The 22,056-nt window shown below is 36.9% G+C and overlaps 1 non-coding gene across 1 annotated transcript; it reads right to left on the bottom strand.

The window, feature by feature from the left end:
* Positions 1–5,112: 5,112 nt before the first annotated feature.
* On the bottom strand, positions 5,113–5,219 carry LOC141681839 (small nucleolar RNA R71). Its single transcript, XR_012559262.1, has one exon. It is a non-coding gene; the product is annotated as a small nucleolar RNA R71 (small nucleolar RNA).
* Between the last annotated feature and the right edge of the window lie 16,837 nt (positions 5,220–22,056).

The raw sequence follows: 22,056 nt of genomic DNA, 5'->3' as shown, positions 1-22,056 counted from the left end.
TTCGGATGATGATGTGGCTCCAAGGAGGAAGCGTGCTGGTAAAGAGTCGATGCCTGACGGTAATCAGCATCCTAGAAGCACCCGAGGGACGAATCCCCAAGAAGTGCAAGAAAGAATCAGGGCTCACGAGGCTGAGATTCAAAGCCTGAAGCGTAAACTGGAGGCGCACTTGACCCCAAGACCCCCACTACCTCCAAGGAGGAGAAATCCTCCTATCATAGACCTGGATGGTCTGCTGCAAAGAAGGACTGTTGTCCCAGGGGCTGATCCAAGTGATCTTCTACCCCTAGGAGATCCTGATGATCCCACCCCACCGTTCACTAAAGAGATAATGAATGCCCATATCTCAAGGAATTTTAAGATGCCCGCCATCAAAGCTTATGATGGCACTGGAGATCCCGCTAATCATGTCAGGACATTCTCTAATGCACTGTTGCTGCAGCCCGTGAATGACGCTATTAAATGTCAGGCCTTTTCTCAAACCCTGTCGGGAATGGCTCAAAGATGGTATAGCCGTTTGCCTCCGAATTCTATTGGGTCCTTCAGGGAGCTAAGTCAAGCTTTTATTAAGAAATTCATCAGTGGGATAGTGCATGAGAAAAGCTCAGCATCCCTCACGAGTGTTGTGCAAGGAGCAAAAGAGTCCTTGAGAGACTATCTGAACCGTTTCACCAAAGAGGCTGTGAAAGTCCCAGACCTTGACGATAAGGCACTATGATAGCACTGCAGCAGGGAACTAGGGATGAGTTCTTCAAGATATCATTAGCCAAGCGCACCTGAAAGCATGTTACAGCTCCAAGACAGGGCTAGGAAGTACATCAAAGTCGAGGAAAGCATGAGGAAGACGGTAGTGAATAACGAGCCTGCTGGTGGCAAGAATCAAAAGACTGATCTAGAATATATTGCTAAGGACAAGTATCCTAGAACTGAGCAAAACACTGATTCAACCCCGAAGAAGGGAGGACCAGGACAAAAGTTCACTGAATATGCTAAGTTGAATGCTCTTAGAAGCCAAATCTTGATGGGAATTGAGAAAGATAGAGATGTTCGTTGGCCTAAGCCCCTGAAGGCTGATCCTACCAAGCCAGATAAGAGCAAATATTACAGATTTCATAAGGATGCTAGTCATGACACCGATGAGTGTAGACAATTGAAAGATGAAATAGAGTTCCTCATTCAAAAAGGAAAGTTAAGCAGGTGTACTGGAGATGGAGGAGATAGGAATAATAATGGTAGAAAAAATTTCGATGATCGTAGGAGGGATCAAGACAATCAAGGGCAAAATCCCCAGCCCAGGGGACTGGTAATAAACGCAATCTTTAGAGGACCACAACCTCGAGGGCCAGTGATAAATATAATTTTTGGAGGACCAACTGCTGCAGGTTTATCCGGAAACTCGAGGAAAGCCTATACGAGAGAAGTTATGCATATTATCGGAGAATCCCCGAAGAGGGCTAGGACAAGAGTAACAAAAATGTTCGATGATTTTGATTTATAGGGTGTCAAATTTTCTCATGACGATCCTCTGGTCATAACACTGATAATAGGGAACAGTCCAGTAAAAAGAGTCCTTGTACATAATGGTGCCTCAATGGACATTTTGCTTCATGATACCTTTATAAGGATGGGTTATAATGATTCTCAATTAACCCCAACTGATATGCCAATATATGGTTTTCCTGGAGTCGAGTGCCCCGTGGAAGGAATAATTAAGTTTTCGACGACTATAGGTCAGGAACCAAGACAAGCAACACAGATGTTGGATTCTGTAGTGGTAAAGGCGGATCAACTTACAATGCAATCATGGGAAGGACGGGAATACATGCTTTCAAGGCAGTCCCTTCTTCTTACCATTTAGTGATGAAGTTTCCCACCCAAAATGGGATTGGAGAAGAGAGAGGATATCAAAAGATGGCAAGGAGTTTTTATGTGTCCTCTCTTAGGGAAGATGGAGTTGGGGGGCAGGTTCTGCCTATCGAAGACCTGGATATTCGTGAAAACGATGAGAAAAGAGGGAAGCTAACAGAAGATTTGGTTCATATTCCTTTGGCTCCCGAGGATCCTGAGAAAGTAACTTTCATTGGAGCATCACTAGAGGAGCCCCTTAGAGGGAAGTTGGTGAAGTTTTTACAAGAGAATAGTGATGTATTTGCATGGTCGGCAGTTGATATGCCTGGCATAGATCCGAAACTGATCACTCACAAGCTGAACGTAGATCCAAATCGGAAGACTGTGAAACAAAAGAAAAGAAGTTTTGCTCCAGAGAGGCAGGAAGCTATTAAGCAAGAAGTAGAGAAGCTCTTAGAGGCTGGTTTCATTGAGGAGATATAGTTTCCGGAATGGTTAGCAAACCCTATGATGGTAAAGAAGGCTAATGGAAAATGGAGAATGTGCGTGGATTTCACCGATCTGAATGACATATGCCCAAAGAACCGTTTCTCATTTCCAAGAATAGACACATTGATAGATGTTAATGCTGGCCATGAGATGCTGAGCTTCATGGATGGTTTCAGTGGATACAATCAGATCAAGATGCATAAGGATGACATCCCAAAGGTATCATTCATTAATGACTTTGGGGTTTTTTGTTATCTTGTTATGGCGTTTGGTCTCAAGAATGTAGGAGCCACCTATCAAAGGTTGGTAAATAAGATTTTTAAGGATCTTATTGGCAAGACCATGGAAGTTTAAGTCGATGACATGTTAGTCAAGAGTCTAGTGAAAACTGACCACATAACCCATTTGAGGGAAGCTTCTGAGGTCCTGAGATATCACAAAATGATGCTAAATCCTGTAAAGTGTGCTTTCGGAGTGGGGTCTGGAAATTTTTGGGACTGATGGTCTCCAAGAGAGGAATCAAGGCCAATCCTGATACAATAAAGGTTATCCTGGATATGGAACCACCGCGTTCCATAAAGGACGTTCAGAAACTCACTGGAAGAGTTGCTGCTCTAGGACGATTCATCTCGAAATCCTGAGACAAGTGTTTGTCATTCTTTAAATCCTTGAAGAAGGTCAAAGATTTCGTATGGACTGAGGAAATCCAGGAAGCATTTGAGGGATTAAAGAAGTATATGGCTCAAGCCTCGTTGTTGGCCAAGCCAACTCTAAATGAGGTTTTGTACCTATATTTGGCTGTCTCAGAGAATGCCTTGAGTGCTGTATGATGAGTGGATTTTATATCTACTTGGAATGCTTTATTTCAGGCTTAATTTGGTGTTTTGGACTCAAGTTGTTGGTATTTTAATGTATTTTTGTATTATTGCAGTTCAGGCATCAGTTAAATTAAGAATGGAGCTTTTGAAGAAAATATCCTGGAAAGAGATCAGAATTGGAAGCCTAGAATATTCTCAAGTTGTAGAGAATCTCGTTAGCTTCGCGTGGGCAGTTGAATCGCCTAATTCTGACGAGCAGATTTTAAGATACGACCAAAAGAAGAATTATCAGAAAAATTCCAGAATGTCAGCGCGGCCGCGCCAGAAGATAGCATGCCCGCGCCGCTGAAACACTATTTCAGCGCGGCCGCGCGACAACGCCCGGTTTCTGCCCCAGAATCCTGATCTTAGTCGAAATTGAAGATTTTGAGAGTCCTGGTCATCCTGGAGCGTATATATACCCATAAAAAGATGTTTTTAACGACAATGAGGTCTGGGAGAGCAATAAGAAGACCTAGAGAGCACGAGAAGGCTACGGAGAAGAATACTTTTGTTTTCTTTAATATAGTTGATACTTGGATGCTCGTTTTCAATTTGTCTTTGAACCCTAGCACTCTTATATTGTTTATTATCATACTTTCATTGGAACCCATGGTGATGATGAGTTCGATTATGAACTAATCGTTATCGTGGGGTTCTAACGGATTTACTTATGGATTTCAATTGTTAATTTATTTCAATATCTTCGTGTGTGGTGATTGATTGATATCCTAGTATTGGTTGTGCTTATTCGTCTTATGTGCGTAGTTAACATATAAGATAGCGTGTTAACCTCTACAATGAATATAGAGGTTTAGAATTTGCCATGCTAGCATAGGATCATGTAATTATTATGCATGATTCGTAGGTAATTTTAACCATCTTACTTTCCCTATGTAATCACGATAGATAACTTGTGCATTAAACCGTTATGTTTTCAATTCTTATAGGCATATAAGGGCTAAGCATAATTGATGTCTATTCAACTTCTATCTCTTTTGTGGATGTTTGGTAGTAGGGTATTCGTACAACAAAAGTTGGCGTTTACTAGTTTCGTGTTATCTGATTAGTGTCATCGCCATTACATGCTAAGGTTAAGAACAAAAAGGCTATTGAATGAAGTATTTAATGAAGTTAGGATCCCATATTTGTTATATATAGTAATTCAACCTCAATTCTCTTATTAATGTTATTTAGTTTAATCTCTTAGCTTAATCAAAACCGAATTTGTTAATTGTCTTAGCATTGAGCGATAACCATACATTGTTGCATAGGTGCATAAATTAAACTTAACCTAAACTAGTCTCTGTAGGAACGAATATGATCTATATCTTATACTACTTGTGAACGCCTATACTTGCGTTAATTTTAGTGCGTGTTTTTGCCCTAACAAGTTTTTGGCGCCGCTGCCGGGGACTCGTTGTTAATTTTTAGTTTATGTGCTTGTCATCAGTGGTTGTTAAAGTTCACTTACTCGAATTCTTTTACTTTTACGGTTTATTTGTTTGTGTTTCAAGTACTTATTACAATGAGAGATCCAGCAGCACGAACGAAAGCCTTGATGGATTTTTCTCAACCCAAGATCAATGACATTTAATCTAGCATTTTCAGGCCATCTATCATAGCTAATACCTTTGAGATCAAGCCTGGCATAATTCAATGGGTGCAGAATTCAATCTAGTTTTGGGGTTCTCCAACGGAAGATCCCAATATGGAGATTGGGGATTTCATTGAGATCTGTGACACCTTCAAGTTCAACGATGTTTTTGAAGATGCTGTGAAGCTGAGACTATTCCCATTCTCTCTGAGAGACAAGGCTAAGAGCAGGTTACACTCTCTACTAGCTGGTTCGATTACTACTTGGGAAGATCTTGCTCAAAAGTTTCTCACTGAATTCTTCCCTATGGCAAATACAGCTGCAATCAGGAATGCTCTTACTCAATTTGCGCACCAATCAGGAGAATCTTTATATAAAACTGGGGAGCGTTATAAGGAGATGCTTAGGAAGTGTCCTCATTATGGAATGCCTGATTGGATGATCATCAATTGCTTCTATAATGGTTTGGGAGCACAGTCAAGACCCATGCTCGATGCAGCATCAGGTGGAGCATTATGGAAAAAGAGCTATGAGGAAGCTTATGATCTAATTGAACTGATGGCTGCTAATGAATATCAGTACCCAACCCAGAGATTTCCATATGGCAATGTAGCAGAAGTTCTTGAAGTGGATACATCTACGGCTATCACTGCTCAACTAAGTGTTGGGAACCACGGACTTAGGGTGTTACTACGTTTTACGATAAAGATTACGAAAAGAGGATTACCTTGTTAATGGTTGATTCCACGCTCTTCTATTGTATTCCCAAATTCCCTTGAGCGAAGTGTGGCCTCCGTCTTCTCAAGTTATCCTCTCTTCTTGCTCCTTGGTGGCTACAATATTTTTTCACCCAATTGCCAAGCAAGAAGAGAATAAGAATATATATAGGCTACAATAGGGACCATGGATAATTAGGTTGGGCCTTCTAATTACATCTTGAGCCTAGCCCAATGTAATTAAATATTAATTCAATCCACTAAAGAATTAATATTTGCACTACCTTTCCTAATACCGTAATTTAATTAATTCGGTTCCAATATTATTTGCTTATTAAATTCCCCATGTTTAAAATATCATATGTCCATTAATTAAATAAATTACTGATAATTTATTTAATTAATATCTTTTATCCTTGATCATCCACTCAACCTTTATTTAATTATGCAAGAATAAATTCCACCTGCAGGGTTTCACATAATTAAATCTTTTTGAGCTTTCAAGGGGACATCATTAACCCGAATATTATCAGGACATGGATTCCTTCAATAAATAATATCCACCATGTATATAATTCCATCACCCAAAATATAATGATATAATTCAAAAGAATTATTTCATATATAAATCAAAGCATGTAAATAATATACAGGTGTCAATTACTATTTCCGGATTAAGAACCTAAGCATTAATAATAACATAGAATCTTAGTTCTCCTTCTTAATCAGTATTAAGGGAACAATTCTAAATTTGATCATGTTCAATATACACAAAGTATACTAGTATTATTTATTAGTCAATATAAACTAATCTAAATAATACTACAACCATACCAGTTGATTGTCCAACACCACCTGTGCTGTGAACCTTATTATATTATATAACCGTATTTAACAATCTAATATTTTGTATCCCATTTGATACTAGATTGTTCACAATATATAATATTAGACAACATGTAAACATTCAAATGATTCTCAAATAAACTGGCCAGAAATAAATGTACATACTTCAAATAAATATTTTCACTATACACTAACAATCTCCCACTTATACTCAAAATATTCTATGTGTACATCAGTGTTTATTTAATCCACTATTTGATTGGAAATCTGAATCAGTATATCCCAACGGAAATAGATCTGAGGCCTTATAAATTAACATATACTCCTTAGTCCTTCTCAGGTACTTGAGTATAGTTTTTACTGCACTCCAATGTTCCTGACCTGGGTTCGACTGATATCTACTAACCATGCCTACAACAAAGCAGATGTCAGGCCTCGTACATAACATAGCATACATTAAGCTTCCACATGCCGAAGCATAAGGAACTGCTTTCATGCTCTCTATATCCTTAGGTGTCGAAGGACACTGCTTCTTAGATAGAACAACTCCATGCTTAAAAGGTAGAAAACCTTTCTTGGAGTTCTGCATGTTAAAACGAGCTAATACTTCATCAATGTAGGGCTCTTGAGATAAAGCCAACATCCTTTTCTTGCGATCCCTTATAACTTTGATCCCAAGGATGTATGCCGCTTCACCTAAGTCCTTCATGTCAAATTGTTTGAACAACCATGCCTTTACTGATGATAACATCTCAACATTATTTCCAATGAGTAAAATATCATCTACATATAGTACTAGAAAAACCACTGCATTACCTTCACTTCTCTTATACACGCACGATTCGCTTGGACTTTGATCAAATCCATATGACTGGACTGCCTGATCAAAACGAATATTCCAGTCTCTAGAAGCTTGTTTAAGTCCATAAATAGACCTCTTAAGCTTACATACCAGATGCTCTTGGCCTTCCTTAATGAATCCTTTTGGTTGCTGCATATAGATGGTTTCTTCAAGACTTCCATTAAGAAAAGTTGTCTTGACATCCATTTTCCAAATCTCATAATCGAGATGAGCTGCTATAGATAAAAGAATACGGATTGACTTAAGCATGACTACCGGTGAAAAGGTTTCCTCATAATCGATATCTTCTTTCTAAGTATACCCTTTCGCAACAAGTCTTGCTTTCCAGGCTTTCACCTTTTTATCTAATCCCCTCTTTTTCTTGTAGATCCACTTACATCCAATAGGTTTTATACCTTTGGGTGGTTCCACGAGCTCCCAGACCTGATTAGAATACATTGATTCTATCTCAGATTCCATCGCCTTTTGCCAAAGATCTGCATCTTTGTCTTGTGCTGCCTCTTCGTATGTACGGGGATCATCATCATGTTCACCAGAGACCAAGTCTGAAGACTCTCCCAAAAACATGAATCTATCAGGCTGTTGAACAACCCTCCCACTACAACGAGGCACTGGTGCGGTATTAGTGACAGGTTGTACATTATGTTGTGGTTGTTCTACTTGTACTACAGCTTCATGGGTATTATTTGTCCCTCCCACTAGTTCCTCTAAAACGACACTACTCATGGGTTTGTGATTCATTATATATTCCTCCTCTAAGAATCTTGCATTGGTGCTAACAATGACATCCCGATTCTTCGGACTATAAAATAAATATCCTTTCGTTCCCATGGGGTAGCCTACAAACAACCTTACTTCTGTACGAGATTCTAACTTAGTCGCGTTCTTGTTCAGCACATGTGCTGGACAACCCCATATTCGAATATGTCTTAGACTCGGTTTATCCCCGGTCCACAATTCTAAGGGGGTTTTAGGAACCGACTTAGAAGGTACTAAGTTCAGAAGATAATCTGTTGTCTCTAAGTCATATCCCCAAAACGACTTGGGTAAATCCGAATAACTCATCATCGATCTAACACTCTCTAAAAGAGTCCAGTTCCTTCTCTCTGCTACACCATTCTGCTGGGGTGTGCCTGGTGCAGTTAACTGGGATTCTATCCCATTTTCTGATAAATATTCCCTAAATTCTCCAAGCAAGTATTCGCCACCACGATCTGATCGTAGTGACTTGATACTTTTATTAAGTCGTTTCTCCGTTTTAGCTTTGTACTCTTTGAACTTATCAAAGCACTCAGACTTACGGTGCAACAAATAAACGTACCCATATCTAGAATAATCATCAATGAAAGTGACGAAATATTAATAACCACCTCATGCTTGGATATTCATGGGTCCACATAAATCAGAGTGAACCAATTCTAACAGTTGTTTGGCTCTATTCCCTTTTGCCTTGAAAGGCCTATTAGTCATTTTACCTTCCAAGCAGGATTCACAAACTGGAAATGGCTCCATTGCCAATGAGCTTAAAGGTCCGTCTACTACCAGTCTTTGAATCCTCCTCAAGTTAATATGACCTAATCTCAAGTGCCAAAGATATGTTTGGTTCAAACTAGAAGGTTCCTTTCTTTTAGTAGAGTTAGAAGATGTGTTGTTCAATTCCCTAAATTACAGTTGCAGTGCAGGTTGACTAGGATTAATTATATACAAATTGTCTTGCAATGTACCAGAACATATAATTCGTTTATTCATCATAATAGAAACATTACGATCCAAACAAACATTATAACCATCCAAAACAAGTTTAGAAACCGAAATTAAATTACTTCTAAAAGAAGGTACATAAAGACAATTGTTCAAAACCAAAATCCTATCAGAACCAAAAGATAAATGAATAACTCCTACTGCAACTACTGCTACTTTCGTAGCATCTCCCATGAACACGTATATCTCACCATCTCTAAGCATTCTGGATAGTTGGAACCCCTGCATAGAATTACAAACATGATCAGTGGCTCCTGTATCTACACACCAAGTGCTCGTAGATATAGCCGCTATAAATGTTTCTATAACTAGAGAAAGAGACATACCAGTATTGTTTGTCTTCTTAGGAAGAGGACAATCTGTTTCCAGTGACCTGACTGTTTGCATCTGAAGCACTTTCCCTTAGGCTTTTTCACACCACCCTGAACTCCCACTGCCTTCACAACTTTCTGTGTCTGAGCCTTTTTCTTCTTCTTAATACCTTTCAGCTTAGAGGAAGAACCTTTCTCAGCCACATTCACTTGAACACTCTGCCGAAATAATCCTTCAGCTGCCTGAAGTTCTGTCAGCAGTTCCACGAGACTATACTGCCTCTTGTTCATGTTGTAATTCAAGCGGAACTGCTCAAAACTCTTGGACAAGCTCATAAGGATAATGTCAATCTGGGTTTCCCCGTCAAGTTCAGCACCAAGGATCTTTATCTCATTCAGATGCGACATCATCTTGAGAACATGATCCCTTACAGGTGTGCCTTCAGCCATCTGAGTGTTCATTAAAGCCTTCATGGCTACTTTCCTAGCAGCCCTATTCTGATCTCCAAAAAGTTCCTTGAGATTAAAGAGCATATCCGAAGCAGTGGCCATAGACTGATGTTGATGCTGCAAAACACCCGACATTGCTGCCAGAATGTAACATCGCGACATCTCATTAGCCTTAATCCACCGTTTATAATACTCTTTCTCATCTTCAGGAGCATCAGCAGCAGGCTGTTCAGGCTTGGGTTCATAAGTGCAAAACTTGTACTCCTCAACAGTCAACACAATGTCCAAATTTCGTTTCCATTCAATATAGTTAGATCCGGTAAGTTTGTTATCCTTAAGTATGGTGAATAGTGGATTAAAGCCCATTTTATCCTGAGAATCATGCATAAAAACATCACATAAATAAGGGTGCATTAATTATTAAGATCTAAATTATTAAAATTTAATGCACTAACATCTAAACACCATAAGCTTCTGGTACGCCACGATGTGTGACATGTATACCACCTAATTTCGTTTAAATGTTACTTCGGTCCTATTACTAAACAATATGCCACGTTGGGGTGAACCATATTATTTTTCATAGCTAAGTGTATACCATCATCAAATCTTAAATTATTCGAAATCTATGGAACTTGGTACGCCACGATGGGTGGCGTGTATACCTTTCAATATTCATAATTTTGCCTTGAATAGAATACTTCAATTCAATATTCATCAATGGTTTGATTTCCAGGTAGTGGAGGAGTCACATCGGTCTCGCTTAAAACCCACAGCCTTACAAGTTCGATGAACTCGTTTTTGACAAAATCGCCCCAAATCAGAAATAAAGAAAATCCGTATTTTATTCCTTTTAAAATTAATTTAAGAAGTTTGTTCTAGTAATTTCTATAACATTCTAGACACCATAAATTACATGCCACGATAGGTGACGTATATATAATTTATATTCGTCTTTATGTTAAATTACCTACAACCAATAATGGAGACCATGGGATTTCATATTAATTCCCTCTCCCACTTAGAATTTTTTATTATTAAAATTGAGGAATTTTAAAATTAAATGGGGCCCTATGTTGTTATAATTATGTCTAATCATGCATTCAAAATACACACATAATTTTAGCAACATATAACATTTAATTAAAGCAATAAATAAATTTTATGTCCATGTCGTCCTAATTAAGTTAAACATGCAATTTTAAAAGAATTACACACATAATTAACGACACACATAATCAATAAATTAAAGCAATAATTAAAATTTAATGGAAAAAATTAAAATAAATTTTCCACTATTATGGCCCTTGAAAAAAAATCCAGCTCTCAAAAAAAATCTGCCCCAAGCGCGCCCCGACGCCCCCGGCAGCCCCAGCAGCCCCAGCAGTCCCAGCTGCCGCAGCAGCCCCAGCAGCCCCAACAGCCCTAGCAGTCCCAGCTGCCGCAGCAGCCCCAGCTGCCGCAGCAGCCCCAGCTGCCGCAGCAGCCCCAACAGTCCCAGCTGCTGCAGCAGCCCCTTGGAATCGCACAGCGGAACAAAAAACTACTGAAATTGATTTCCGATCGCACATAACTATTACAAAATACCCGGAACAATTACAAAGAAAAATAGATCTAATACAAAACTAATTTTGTAAAATCTATTCTAACACGATCAACCCTCGTGTAAATTACAACCACGATTAAACCACGTGGAAACCAAAACAAAAATTAACCACGATTAAACCACGTGGGATCCAAACACATAATTAAAATATACATGGACATAATAGTGGATTAACAACCTGCATCAAAACCAATACAAGCAAAACATTATATAAACGCATATATAATTACGACATGGACATTATATCATAAAACGTAGAACCCATTACCAGGCTCTTGATACCAATTGTTGAGAACCACGGACTTAGGGTGTTACTACGTTTTACGATAAAGATTACGAAAAGAGGATTACCTTGTTAATGGTTGATTCCACGCTCTTCTATTGTATTCCCAAATTCCCTTGAGCGAAGTGTGGCCTCCATCTTCTCAAGTTATCCTCTCTTCTTGCTCCTTGGTGGCTACAATATTTTTTCACCCAATTGCCAAGCAAGAAGAGAATAAGAATATATATAGGCTACAATAGGGACCATGGATAATTAGGTTGGGCCTTCTAATTACATCTTGAGCCTAGCCCAATGTAATTAAATATTAATTCAATCCACTAAAGAATTAATATTTGCACTACCTTTCCTAATACCGTAATTTAATTAATTCGGTTCCAATATTATTTGCTTATTAAATTCCCCATGTTTAAAATATCATATGTCCATTAATTAAATAAATTACTGATAATTTATTTAATTAATATCTTTTATCCTTGATCATCCACTCAACCTTTATTTAATTATGCCAGAATAAATTCCACCTGCAGGGTTTCACATAATTAAATCTTTTTGAGCTTTCAAGGGGACATCATTAACCCGAATATTATCAAGACATGGATTCCTTCAATAAATAATATCCACCATGTATATAATTCCATCACCCAAAATATAATGATATAATTCAAAAGAATTATTTCATATATAAATCAAAGCATGTAAATAATATACAGGTGTCAATTACTATTTCCGGATTAAGAACCTAAGCATTAATAATAACATAGAATCTTAGTTCTCCTTCTTAATCAGTATTAAGGGAACAATTCTAAATTTGATCCTGTTCAATATACATAAAGTATACTAGTATTATTTATTAGTCAATATAAACTAATCTAAATAATACTACAACCATACCAGTGGATTGTCCAACACCACCTGTGCTGTGAACCTTATTATATTATATAACCGCATTTAACAATCTAATATTCTGTATCCCATTTGATACTAGATTGTTCACAATATATAATATTAGACAACATGTAAACATTCAAGTGATTCTCAAATAAACTGGCCAGAAATAAATGTACATACTTCAAATAAATATTTTCAGTATACACTAACACTAAGGGCGTTGTCTATGAAGATCGATTCTTTGGCTAACTATGGTGTTAATCAGATAACCAGAGTTTTTGAGCTGCGTGCAGGTTCACATGCGACGGAGCAATGCGCTATATCTAGTGAATCAACTCAGTTTGTGAGCAACTTACAGAGATCGCATCAACCAGTTCCAGACACTTATCATCCTGAAAACTGAAATCATCCTAACTTCAGCTGGAGCAATAATCAGAATATGATGCAACAACCGTTCCAGTAGTTTGGAAACAAGTAATTCAATCCTCCTGGTTTTCCGCAACAATTTGCACCAAGATAACTCCAACCTCGACAACAAACTCATGATGCAGGACAATCTTCGAATGAAAAATCTGAATTAGAAGAGTTGAGGCTTATGTGCAAAAACTAGGCTCTTATATGCCAAAGCCAGGCTATTTCTATCAAGACTCCGGAGAACCAGATAGGACAAATTGCTAACGCCTTATTGAATCGACTACCGGGAACGCTTTCTAGTGATGTAGAAGTTCCAGGCAAGAGGGAAGCAGAAGAGCAGGTTAAGGCAATTATATTAAGGTATGGGAAGGCTGCAAGCCCTGAAAAATCTCAAGTTCCAGAATCTGAAGTTTTGGCTGAAGAAGATGTGCAGAAGGAAGCAGAAGTGGAATCAAGGAAGAAAATTATGGAACACACTCCTCCTGAGGGTAATACAGGGGAGAAACATGTCTATCCTCCATCTCCTTTTCCTAAAAGGCTGTAGAAGCAGAAGTTGGATAAGCAATTTGCTAAGTTTCTGGAGGTGTTCAAGAAACTTCATATCAACATACCTTTCGCTGAAGCTCTTGAACAGATGCCTAGCTATGCGAGGTTTATGAAAGGTATTCTTTCTCAGAAAGTGAAGCTCGATGACTTAGAGACTGTTGCTCGTACGGAGGAATGTAGTGCTGTGCTACAACAGAAGTTGCCTCCGAAGCTTAAAGATCCTGGAAGCTTCACTATTCCTTGCACTATTGGAAACTTGTCTTTCGACAAGTGTTTATGTGATTTGGGAGCTAACATCAATCTGATTCCCTTGTCTATCTTCAAAAAGCTTGGTCTACCTGATCCAAAACTGACATACATGTCATTGCAACTTGCTGATCGTTCCATCGCTTATCTGCGAGGAATAGTGGAGGATGTCTTGGTTAAGGTGGACAAACTCATCTTCCCTGCTGATTTTGTAATTCTATATTTTGAGGAAGATAAGAAGATTCCCATTATCTTGGGGAGACCATTCTTAGCTACTAGCCGAACTATGATCGATGTGCAAAAAGGAGAGCTTACGATCAAGGTTCACGATCAGAAGGTCACTTTTAATATGTTCAAGGCAATAAAGTTACCCATAGCTATAGAAGAGTGCTTCAAAGTAGAGCGGGTCGACTGTGTCATGAATTCAGAGCCTGAGCAATTACCAAGGTTAGATACCTTAGAGAGATCCTTAATAAGGGAATCAGTTATTGAAGTTGAAGAAGGAGCAGAGGAGCTGCAGGTTTTGAATACACCTCCATGGAAGAGGAAGTTGGATATGCCATGCAATTATCTTGGGTTAGCAGAGCTGAAAATTTATCACGAGAATTTTCAACCATTTATTGAAGAAGCTCCCACACTTGAGCTCAACCCACTGCCAGATTACTTGAGTTATGCATTCTTAGGTGACCGGCCGGTTCCTCCCATGTTTACAGATGGTCCCTCTCATGCACCACAGACAGTTGATAGGTTTGGTCTTGGTGATGGGCAGTATAAAAGGTTGATTCGGTGCATTGAGGCCATGCATGACATCCACCGACGTTTTGCTGAAGATTTGACACACGCTCTTGGTACTGTTTTTCGAGACACTAGTGTTGAGGTTGATTGGCCACTGATCCTCCACCCGAGGAGGGTGATCTTTTCGACGACTAGGTATGCCTAAAATCCTTATTATTACCTTCAATGAGCACATTGAAAATTTTAAGTTTAGGGGTGATAATGTAAGGATTAGTTTGTGTGTGTCCATACACTACACCATAAAATGCCTACTGTAACACCAAAAAAATGTTGCATTAGGGGGTAAATATGTTGCTCTTGCCCCACTTTTAAGCTAAGGTAACATTTTCTTAAAGATAGGTTTTTCCATGTTACCTTAGGGGTCTAAGGTAACATCTTTGGTGCCTAAGGCAACATCGTGTTTTAACTTATTTATATGTTGCCTTAGCTTGCTAATGCAACAGAAAGAGAGATCAGTTGTAACTTGTTTTTTATGTTACTTATAGTTTTAAAATATTTTTAAAAAGTGGGTCCCACCGTCTAGATGACATGGCAAGTGTGGGACCCACAATGCTGAGTTGTCTTAATGACGTGGAAAGTGGGCCCATAGAGTTTAATGTAACACTTTGAGAAGCTATTGTAACATTATAACTAGCCTATTAAAATATTTTAAACATAATATGCTAACAGTTTAGAAGGCTATCGTAACACTTTAGCACAAAGAAATTGAAATGCTAATTCTGTAAACTGAAGAATCCCAATATACAATTTTATAACTGCAAAATAATGCATCCAACCCAAACATTAAACATCCAAATATACAACCAAATTAAACGTCAAAACTAACTATAAACTAGTTCAAATTTTTTACTTAACAACAGCCTAAGATTAAAAATTTTAAAAAGTACTACTAGAAGCTAATGCTTAAATTTGCTTCATTTTCTCCTCGACTCCACCATCGGGGTGTTTCCCTTTTTATACACGTGAAGCTTTCTCTTGTAAATCTTCTTTGTTCCCTGAAATATTAACAAAGTTATTTGCAAGAAAGAAATCGAACCAGCAAACATAGTTAATAACTTAGTTAATAACCAACAAATATGAACAATGCTACAACCATCTGAAATATTATAGGAATGTTATATGAACAATGCTATCATATCAAACATATAGATTCCTCTCTAGTCTGTACAAGAGACCAAGTACAGGCCTCTTAATCCTATTTAGTCCAGTAAGATAGTACAAATGGTTGTTTTCCTAACATGAATTAAAAAAAAACTATATATTCATATTAACACATCCTCCATGAAAGCATAATTGTTAAAGAAATTTTAGTTTTCACCAGCACCTACTTAATCAATCTTTTAACAAAAAAGAACAACATCTGTATGCATGAGCCTGGTGTTATACACTACATCGACAAGGGCATTTTCAAGTACACTTCAAGTGTTTATGCTGGCCTTGTAAAAATGCAGAGACAAAGATAAGGTTTATCGTGATGCAAATGCCACAAGGACTAACTGACTGAGCAATGAAAATTATACTTCATCTTTCCCTTCTTCAGATTGCTGTAAAAAATAATCAAGCTGTCTATGTCTATACTGTATGAAACAAATAAGCTTAAATGACAGGCACAATATAAAACATACAATATGATTATTGGGAAATAAGTCAATAATCAAGTCCTCTATGATTGTAATAAACTTTTTGGCTGACAAATCAACCATTGTTGTTTGTGACTACAATAATAAAAATGCCCATGCCAATAAAAATCCCTGCAAATAAAATTTTTGTAATAATTTAGATGTACCCATATAAAATAAACGAATAAAAAACAATAAAAATTCCCAGGCCAACAAACATTGTTTTTAAATTAACGGTTTTTAACAAGAGGGAAACACTTAGTTTTGTAAATTAGCAGTGTTACACTCACAATTGTATCAAAGACTTTGTTACTCCACGCAAGATGCCTGTCAGATGTCCATCCTCCATTGCAGACAGAAGCTGCAACATGCAGCGCAAGACACACAATAATAAGTTGCTTAAACATAGCAGACTTATGTCTGATAAAGAAAACAATACGTACCATGGGTGGGTCTGCAGGTCCGAAGCTAGTGAACAATTTGAGGATAAACAATCTAAGAAATGTAAAGATCAGTTATGCAGATCTTAATAGGAGTGAGTGGAAAAATAGCAAACCATGGTCATATACCAAGTTTACTATAAATTTACACACAAGAAACTGTAACTCCCAAATAAGCATCATAGAATATATTATAGAAGTAACTTTACCATCGGAATCCAATGGCCATATATGCTTAGTTAGCACCTTGTTCATTTGGAACATATTAATAGAATCCATATTGAAAAGGGCAAGTAATGCATCATCGCAAATTATACTTCTCATGTCTGTTAGGTCTTGCAAATTATTTTGTCAAATATAACCCCACATTTGTTTAACAACCTGAAAGCAAGATGAAGATGTATATCAAAGATCTAACACCAGCATTTTAAAATCTAAAATTCAAAATAATAAAGCACAACAGAGTAGCATAAAGCTGATTACTTATGTAGCTAAGACTTATTATATCTTCCTGCATTTAAAAGCTAAGCAATATGTAGATTAATTCTAGAACCAACAACATCTGTCTTTCAGTCTCAAACATCATCAACTCAGATCTTTAAAAATGTAAAGACGATATAAAGAAAGGACAAGCCATAACTAGAGATATTAAAAACTAACCACTCAGACACACAGTCTTCACAAAATATGTGTTTACAACATAGCAAGACTGGGGCATTCATCTTCTCCTGGAAAATAGCACACAAATCTCCAGGTGCACTGACCTGTGTTTAGTGATAGCATATAGGCTTAAATTAGTCGTAATAATCTCATTAAAGGGTAGTTCAACAATGTACAGAAGTTAGGATAAATAGATATTGTAGTCAAGAAACATATTACTACGTATTTTTCTCCACTTATCTGAATACCATATTTTATACTCCAAGTTCTGTTAATATACACTATAATAAGTTTACGACGTGCAAGTAAAAAACTTTTAGCTATTAAACATTTATTAATAACAACGGCGCAAGCTAAGTTCAAGAAACTTAATTTATAGACAATAATTTATAAAAACTTCATTAACCTGTTTGTAGGAAAAACATCCATAGAAGTATATCTAATTGGGGCAAATGAGATGGATAATTGTCATGGTTTGAAAACACGCAGGAACAACCTCATGAACAGGAGGAAGTAGCCTGATGGCTAAGACCAAGCCCCTGTGACCCATTTGTTTTCATTCTCGCGTTTTGAATACTTGCTAGAATTAGGAAAACAGTACAGGACCAATAAAATAATGTGATAGAGATCTGAAACTTGGTCCCAAGTCATATGCACTAATTTTATAAGAATTGAAATTAAACACTGGTGTACACTATGGTGTTTTTGGCTCGAATTTTCAACCACCAGCACATTGATACTGTATAGAGGATTTTTGTATCATAAATAGTAATTGGGAACTAATTTTTGGAACCGACATAATTACAAATATAAAAGTACCAAGGATTACTAGGATTCATTAGTTGTACCAAGGAAATCATATGGTGGAGAAATCAAAGAACTATAAGGTGCGACAAACAAACCACAATTAGCATGTGTATGCGCAACATAAAGTCGCATATACATACATAGTTAGCATGTGTCATCAAAGAGAATCATTTCATTTAAGGCAGATATATTACCAACAACTTATTAATTTAAAACATCGATTATGTTGTAGAGCTGGGACACTCAAACGACAGCATAATCAATGAATCAGCCTGATACAGATAGAATGGCTTAATTTACAAACACTGAATTATGCATTAGTGTATAACTACCCATGGTTTAAAAATAGACTTAGAGAAGCTACTGACCTGGCTCTATTCAGAAACATGCTCCTGATCATAGAAACCGCCTTAAATTGATATTAAATAAATCAAATATACCCAACATATCTCGCTCATAGAAACCATATTACAATGCTCAGAGAAAACAAATGAGAAAAATACCTGAAATTAGGTCTCTTGAACTTTCGCAACTAACATTAAAGCAGAATTTGAGTACGGAAATAAAAGCTCGAGAAACCGTAATTAGTTAAAGTCGAGAGAAATTTATGTGAAGAACCTAATCAATTAAACTAAATCAAAGAACCCATTAAGTCCAAGAAATTAATCGATTAAACAATCGATTGAACTATTAAAAAAAAGCCTCAAACCGAATCATTTGACAAGTATCAAACCCAAATTTGAAGAAATGAGAGAGAGAGAGAGAGAGAGAGAGACGAAGACGATACCTACGAGTGGGGAGGGAAAGCGAGATTGACAAAAAGTAAGAAAGGGTATTAACCCCAAATCCATTGAACAAGCTTCAAAATCAATTAAACTGCATAAAAGACCCTGATTTGAAGAAGCCCCAATTCGAAGAAGCCTCAACCAAAGCTTTAAATCGCGACCTCAGATCAATTGAGAATCCCTCAAATTTAAAGAAACTGAAGGAGCCCTAATTATACAGGAGAGAGAGGGGGAGAAATAGATTTTAGTTTTTCTTGTTAAAGTGAGTTTTAATACCTTATTTTTTAAAAATTTTGGACGGGAGGTCATTTTTACCGCTCTAACATTTCATGGTTCTACGTGCCACTCCTGTACAATATATACTTTATTTTAAATTTGTTGAAGTATATTTATTTGTATTTTTAAAAACATGTCCTTTTTAAATCTAATGAAAAATGCTTTCAAAATTAAAAATAACAATTCATTTATTTGGTAGACTCTGACTTCTTATAAAAATATCAACACATACAAATTATTTTTATCAATGTAAATAGTTTTAAAAGTCAAATAATTATTTAAAATTTAATTTTATTTAAAGATATAGTAAACTAAATTTTAATGAGTCTAAGGCAACATAAGGCATGTATTTTTTAACATGGAACACTTTAAATCTAGAGCAACACCATATTTGTGTCTAAGGTAACATAAAAATACAATGTTGTAGTAGGCCAAAATTAGTGTAGCTAATGCAACATAATTTAGCAACATCCATGATTAAGATGTTGTAATAGGTATTTTATGGTGTAGTGATATAGTTCATATAGATTTATGATTGCATATAGTTGTATTTCATTCGTAGTGTTGCATGATTGTTCATATAGGACATATTTGTTTGTTTTTTTTGTGAGTCCATGTAGTTGCTTTTGCATGTATATAACATGATCCCTTAGGTTGAGCTATTTTCGATTGATAAGTTGATGTTGATTTGAGTATGGTGATGACGATTAGAGGGATGTTTAAGTCCTAATGAATTGATTTGCATGCCAGAAATAAATATTTTAACAAAGTCTTATAGGGTTGCTTTTGATCTAGATCATGATCATACTTGTTTGTTGTTGAGATTTAATCACTTGGTTATATTTAGAATTTGTGATATTCTCCTAATGATGTAAAAACACTGATTTTTTTTATCTGGAGAAAATCTTGGATTTTATTGCTAGTTGTTGTAAGGCTAGGCGTCAAATAGCTAGTAGCCTACTCATATTTATATGAGTAGTCTAGGGTTGAATGAGATGGAGCGAAATGCACTCATTCAGAAATTGTTGAAAAAAAGAAAAAATGAGAAAAAAAAAGAAAAAATGAGAAATAAAAAGAGTATGTGTTTATGCATAACTGATCAAGAGTGAGCTCTCTAATACTCAAGTTATTAAGTTCTTAGGGGACTTTGTGCCTAGTGACCTAAGGCTTTTATAGTCTGGGATCCGCTAACCTAACGCTCGCTAGATGGGTATTATTGCATAAGTCTTTTGTGGAACTAATTAATTGCACAAGCAAGTAAGCATCCTTGTTATGTGTTCAATAATAGCATGAAGGTCGCGCGGCCGTGCCCGATTTCTGCCCCAAAATCCTGATTTTAGTCAAAATTGAAGATTTTGAGAGTCCTGGTCATCCTGGAGCGTATATATACCCATAAAAAGATGTTTTTAACAACAAGGAGGTCTGGGAGACCAATAAGAAGACCTAGAGAGCATGAGAAGGCTACGGAGAAGAATACTTTTGTTTTCTTTAATATAGATGATACTTGGATGCTCGTTTTTGATTTATCTTTGAACCCTAGCGCTCTTATATTGTTTATTATCATGCTTTCATTGGAACCCATGGTGATGATGAGTTCGATTATGAACTAATCGTTATCATGGGGTTCCAATGGATTTACTTATGGATTTCGATAGTTAATTTGTTTCAATATCTTGGTGTGTGGTGATTGATTGATATCCTAGTATTGGTTGTGCTTATTCGTCTTATGTGCGTAGCTAACATATAAGATAGCGTGTTAATCTCTATTGAAGCGACAGTGAATATAGAGGTTTAGAACTTGCCATGCTAGCATAGGTTCATGTAATTGTTATGCATGATTCGTAGGTAATTTTAACCATCTTACTTTCCCTATCTATTAACGATAGATAACTTGTGCATTAAACCGTTATGTTTTCAATTCTTATAGGCATATAAGGACTAAGCATAATTGGTGCCTATTCAACTTCTATCTCGTTTATGGATGCTTGGTAGTAGGTGTATTCATACAATGAAATTTGGCGTTTACTAGTTTCGTGTTATCTGATTAGTGTCATCACCATTACATGGTAAGGTTAAGAACAAAAAGGCTACTGAATGAAGTATTTAATGGAGTTAGGATCCCATGTTTGTCATTTATAGTAATTCAACCTCAATTCTCTTAGTTAATGTTATTTAGTATAATCTCTTAGTTTAATCAAAACCCAATTTGTTATTTGTCTTAGCATTGAGAGATAACCATACATTGTTGCATAGGTGCATAAATTGAACTTCACCTAAACTAGTCTCTGTGGGAACGAATCTGATCTATATCTTATACTACTTGCGAACGCGTATATTTGCGTGAATTTTAGCGCGTGTTTTCGCTCTAACACTGTATTGGTTAAGGAGGAACTTAAAGTCCAGAAACCCATATATTATGTCAGTAAAATCTTGCACGGAGCTGAGTTGAATTATTCGACTATTGAAAAATTTGCTCTAGCCCTGGTGATGGTCTCAAGGAAGTTCAAGCTCATAAAGTTGAAGTGCTAACGAATCAACCTTTGAGAAACATTATGCACAGTCCTAAAGCTAGTGGAAGGCTGATTAAATAGGCTATTGAGTTGGGAGAATTCGACATAAAGTATAAACCACGAATGACGATAAAATCCCAGGCTTTGACTGACTTCGTGGTTGAATGTACCATACCCAACCAAGAAGTCGGGGGCAGGAAAATACTATACCTTAAGACACGGAAGATAACAAAGAAGAGGGCATTAAATAGAAGGAATATTGGGTTCTCTATTTTGATGGAGCATCAAAAACAAGTTCGAGTGGGGCAGTGCTAGTTTTACAAAGCCCAGATAGGTTCTTGATTGAATATGCTATGAAGTTAGACTTCCTAACCATAAATAATGAAGCTGAGTATGTAGCTCTGATAGCTGGCCTTGGCCTAACAGGGACATTGAGGGTCAATA

Source organism: Apium graveolens, chromosome 8, assembly GCF_009905375.1.
Source record: "Apium graveolens cultivar Ventura chromosome 8, ASM990537v1, whole genome shotgun sequence".
Classification (NCBI taxonomy): Eukaryota; Viridiplantae; Streptophyta; class Magnoliopsida; order Apiales; family Apiaceae; genus Apium; species Apium graveolens.
Note: the sequence above shows the minus strand (reverse complement) of the source record. Positions and strands in the feature narration are given on the sequence as shown.